Source organism: Papaver somniferum, unplaced genomic scaffold, assembly GCF_003573695.1.
Source record: "Papaver somniferum cultivar HN1 unplaced genomic scaffold, ASM357369v1 unplaced-scaffold_131, whole genome shotgun sequence".
NCBI lineage: Eukaryota > Viridiplantae > Streptophyta > Magnoliopsida > Ranunculales > Papaveraceae > Papaver > Papaver somniferum.
In genome coordinates this window covers 477243-482956 of record NW_020622270.1, presented here as the reverse complement: position 1 = coordinate 482956, position 5714 = coordinate 477243, and the positions used below count along the sequence as shown (strand labels likewise).

At 37.3% G+C, this 5714-nt stretch overlaps 1 long non-coding RNA gene across 1 annotated transcript; it reads left to right on the top strand.

Annotated features, from left to right (window-relative positions):
• Positions 1-772: 772 nt before the first annotated feature.
• On the top strand, positions 773-3180 carry LOC113332380. Its single transcript, XR_003351471.1, has 2 exons — positions 773-1157; positions 2907-3180. It is a non-coding gene; the product is annotated as an uncharacterized LOC113332380 (long non-coding RNA).
• The last annotated feature ends 2534 nt before the right edge of the window (positions 3181-5714 follow it).

The following is a 5714-nucleotide window of genomic DNA, read 5'->3' as shown; positions in this document are numbered from 1 at the left end:
GATACCAAATTCATTTTGAAACTTATTTGAGTATTTTACATATATTTAGAACCCTTAATTTATTGAAATAGAAAATTAATGTGAAGAACATAGACTTAATTATCTGTTAGTGTTTAAATCAGTATAACTGAGGTCGATAATTTTGATTGATAGGTTACAAACTCAAATAGAAACTTTATTATAGAGTGTCTTCTAGTGTACGTAAATCCAGTTATCTATTGAATAAAATGTAGACTTTTGAACCTAGAGCCACAGATGTTAGTTCTAAAAAGCCATATAGGTTTATACTTCATTTCATGTTGTTTCGAACTCATCTGAAATGAGTTAATTTACGCGTGTTTGTAAGTATAAGTAATACTTGCACTTAGTCGAGATATAGAGTCTCTTTATAAGGTGAGGAGTTTTGAAGACCAGAAGGACGGATTCATTTTCGAGGACGAAAATGTTATAAGGTGAGGAGAATGTAAGGACCCTCAAGCTCGTCAACGCTATTTGACCGGTCAAGAGGCGAGCAAGAGATGATTTACTTGCTAATGACTCGATTAGTTAATATAGATTTTAATTAATAAAAATTAATCTAACAACAACATAGATACGAAACTAGTATCGTTAGATGGATCTCGGAAAGTTGTGCGAAATAGACTGCTCGAACGTGTCATTCGGATAGCGGACGAAGAAGATACCATCGGATAAGTATGAAGGGGAAAATATATTATTTTGCCTTAGAACGACCTTGGGCTGCCCATATCCAAACGTTAGGCACCATAGTGAAATTGTTTGGTCTTATCACCAAACGTGTGGAAGAGAGAACTCATTTATGTTCTTCTTTCTCTTTCTTCTTCTTTCTTCTTTTCTCTTCTTCCTCTCCGTTCTTCACCTGCTGGTGAATTGAGTATTTGAAATAGAGAGATTTTGAGGTCGAGAGAGATAGGGTTTGATTGAGTAGTAATTACTGTTCGTGGTGCTGATTTTGAATTAGCTCTGAGGGAGAAGAAGATGATACTGTGAATTCCAAAAGAGGAGATTATGAGTTCAAGTTAGGGTATTTGAGTCTGAGATGAAGAATTCAAGAGGATTGACGAATCTGCTAAGAACCCTAGTGATTATTGATGAAGGTGGTGTTGATTTGAATATCGATTCAGAATCCATGAGAAAGGGTAAGTGAATTTAGGGTGTTGTAATTTAATATTTTTGTTTGAAATCGTTCTAAATTGATTATAGTGATGGGTTTGATGTTAATTGTAGTATAGATAGGTTTATGGAGTTTAATTTTAGTGTCTTAGTTAATCAAATCTAAAATTAGAGTTCTTGCATGTTAGTTTGTCTGAGTCGGAGATTACAGATGAAATAGATGAATTGGATAAAGATGAGTGAAGATGAGAATTGTAGAACGGAAAAGATGGAGTTATGGGTTTGTAGTGAAGATGAAGACGATGGTTATGAACTGGTGCTGGTGATATGCAGTAGTAGTTGAAATGGAGATTGAATTATGGGTAGTGATGTTGTTGAATGAGTATCGTGAGATGGTGTTGTTAGTGATGCATGCATGAAGATATTGGTACTGAAATGTTTTAGGGTTGATTTCTTGGTTGGATGAAGTTGTATTAATAGATGGTGATGAAGATGATTATAATTGGTGGTGTTGGTGGTATTAATGAGGTGAACTGTGTTGCAAGTGTTAGCACTGAATGGAGTGGATTGCTAGCAGTGATGTAGATATTCTGTTTTGCAATAGATGATGATTCTTCTATGGTGAAGACTTAGGTTTATAGATACTGTGGTGGTGACTTGGTGGTGATGAACATTGTGAGATACTTGTATTGGAAATTTTATTGTAGGTTAGATGTATAGATTGTGATTAGTATGCATACAGATTATGAAAGAGACTTTGATGACGAAATTGAACTGAGATGGATGATTGGGGCATTGCAGATGAGTGTTCTAACAGTTTGTGTGTGTAAGACTTATGCTCTGGTGCTGTTGGAGTTGGGAGTAGTTAAGTGGAGAAGATAGAGTTACCTGAATTGAAGTTTATGAATGAATTAGTAGTTGGTGTTAATGCCAGTGTTCCTGTGATGCTGGGAAGAAATAGAAATGATGAACTGCAGTTTGGTTGTGTTGTTGTTGTAGCTAAGTTGGCAGTGTTGATAGAGTTCAAGGGATATGAATGAGTGGGGTATTATATGGTGTTGTAGTTTATAGAATTGTATAGAATGGACAGTTTGTGTTTGAATCAGATGAATAAAATCAAGTTGGTAGGGAATGTAGTTGCATATTATTGATTGTGCATTTAGTTTGTGGCATGAGCTAATGGCTCAGGCCTTGTCTTTTAGCCTGATCAGTTGATAGTCTAGTATGACTCGCCTGAGTCAGTTTAATTGCCTGAATCAGTCTTCTGACTGAGTTGACCCTATAACCAGACTTGACCCGATTTGACTCAGTGACTCAACTCGTTGACCTGACCTTGGATCAGTTGACTTACCTTGACATTTGACTCTGGACTTGACCTTTAATTTGAAGTGGACTGTTAGTTAACCCATTTGACGGTTAGTTGACCCAGTTGGGCCAGGCCTTGTGTTAATGGGCCGAGTTTAGTGGACATGGGCTTAGGCCTAGTATTCCTATTTTGATTGTTTGGAACCTTATGGTCTGAATTGACCTTTGGTTCCTTTTACAAAGTTGTAGATATTCATAAGACATATCTAATGGACTATAGAATCAACTCAATTGAATCAGTAAACTCTTATATAAACAACAAGTATAGAACAATAAGATGTATAACCATAAATGGGGTTAGAACCATTAGATAGTTCACTTAGCCTATAACTAGAGAATTGCATGAAATTATGTTATGAGCCTTTGTAAGCCTTTTTGGCTAATCTTTAGAGTGCTTGTATGATTAACAGTTAGTCGTTATTAACAACGATCGATCTAAAGATTGAACCAGTGGATTATGGATCTCGAGGTAGGCAAGGCTTGTCATCGAAAGAGGTGGGAACTCTGTAACCTTCTTGTAATCATTAAGCTTTCTTTATCTACGAGCATGATGAGTCCTTACTATCGGTGTGCATGATTGCGTGTTCTTTGATGTACTATTCATGTATCTTTGAGTATGACATATATGTTGTATATGTATGTACGATGATTGCTTCGATGTATTGTTTGTGATATTCATTGTGAGATTTCCTTGCGAGGAGTGTTTGTGTTTCCCCACGGCTCCTAGATAAGTTAAGTAAGGCGGTAAATCATCCGTCGACAATATTACCTAGTAGGGCGGTAATTCATCCGTTTTAATAGTATTATAACTATTTCATAGTAGGGCAGTAATTCATTTGTTTTAGTGGTATTGCTTATTAATAAAGTAGGGAGGTAACTCATCCGTTTGAATAGTACCTAGTAGGGCGGTAATTCATCCGTTATGATATTATATATACTATTTTATTTGAGGGAAATCACTCGTGTGCATATTATACTTGTTCGTCTAACTTTCTGATCTTGATGGTAATATTCTGAATCATAGTTTGCATGGGCACTCTGTGTGGATGATGTTATTATTATTGGTTAGGTGATAGGATTCAGAGATGCCTATATATAATAACCGCAATCGCACGGTGTCTAACTAGTAGACAGAGGCAGGTACAGGTCGTTCCCACAAGGAGCGGTGGAAATACTGTAATCTATATCTCTGATAAATTAACCAACAATGATGTTTTTGGATTTTAAAAGAATATAAATGAAGAAAATAAATTAAACTAATAAAATGAATCCAACGGGAAAAACAGTAACCAGGGTTTATAGTATCCACCACAATTTCTATTCAATTACTGAAATGAAACATAACTCATGAATATTTATTCATTGTTTGTTCTATCGACATCACCTATTATATATATTAGAATCGCAAATATCACTGGTATACCCTAATCTTAAACCAAAGCATGCACCATCAAATTGCATCAACGAGAAAGTTATACGAATCTAAAATATTGATTCACAAAAATTACATGGCACTTCTAAGCATAACCCATCAAAGATATTAACCCAAGCATGGAATTATCAAATAACAAGACAAAAATATATTATGAATCTAACAATTACGCGCAAAGGTTATTGTTTACAAAACCGGTGAAGCAACAACTTGTATTTCGATTAATCAATAAACAATATATCAAGAATTAATCTAATCAAATCATAATAGTCTTTTGCTCAATTTTATTCAATTCAAAATAGCCTAAAATTTTATGTGGTGTCCACATAAACCCTAGTTACGAAAAGTCTAGCAAGACATGGTAATGGATTTCTTAAAACCCATTAAAATTAATAACAAGAGAAGAAATGATTAAACCGAAATCGATTGCCTTCGTCTTCTCTTGTTCTTCCGCTCTTAAAAAACCCTCGCGACCGCCAACCTTCTCTCTGTCTGTCACTAACAGAGTAGACCAAACTCTCTCCAAAACCGACCTCTCCTTTTCTCTAGTCTCTGTAGGTTTATAATGTGCTGCGACAAGTCCAATCTAGATCTAGCAAGCAGTTGCCAAAACCCATCTCAAATTCTAACACCAAATACCAATGGCCAGTTCGACCACCATACCAACCTGATCTACTAATCTCGGCCATCTCATCTCCTCAACGTTTCAAAGCTCTCCCAACTCACCAGCATAGCCACTCACTTCACTGAACCTAATCTCGACTTCGACATCTATTTCCAAATCCAAGCTCTTTCCAAACTCCAACTGCATCCACCTACTTCCCATTCAAATTCAGCAAGCACGAGACTTTTTGTCTGCTGCCAATTCTTTCTTTATCTAGTACCTGCCCATCTTCTTAACTGCGATCAAGTCCCATAAGCCAGCCAACATCAGGACCATCTCTAATACGTCTGCAGACCTGTTAACGAGTCTCGAACATCAGCAATCACCCATTTCATTCGAACATAGCCCCACAGTATTACTTCTCTACTCCCTGATCTCTTCCACTGATTACAACTAGCTCGACCAACAACCAACTCCTGCTTAGAGGCAAACGTCAGTACTGGCCATCTATGCTCAGGCCCTGCAACACCTTCATCTTAATTTCCGTGGAGTTGATTCCATCTTCTTTTCAACCCTTGTTCGTTTCTCAATTGAGTTGAGACCAAAGTTCACGGCATGAACCGGCAAGCTAACACACTCGTGAATCTCAATCTCGCACCACGGTCTCATCTCTGCCAGCATCATCAACAGTTCGTATGAATCATCTCAGTCACGTCCAAGCTCTCCAATCGAATACACAGCCATGAATCAACGGCTCATAGAAATTGCTACTGCTCTAACACTTCAGCCACCGTACCCAGTAGATCAATAAACCCCACAGAAAAACCATACATCGCCACTTTTGGATAAACAACTATTGGTATAGCTAACAGACGAGGCTATACTCCCTCTCCTTCGCAGAACAACTTCCGTTTCAGACCACAACCCCAAGTTCAGTCCAGACGATCACACAAACCCGAGTTATAATCCATCTCCTAGCTTCTTTTTTAATGTAGCAATCAACAGCAATCATCTATTCTTATGTCTTCTCAAGCCTTCATACATTCCGAACAGCCAACACCAGTTGTAACTAATTCCAGCCATCTTCCATCGTTGTGTCCCATTGAAGTCGCTCCATATTTATTCCCTTCTTCTTACTGTATCCTCTTCATCGATGTCAGCAGCTCATGATCATTACTGCAC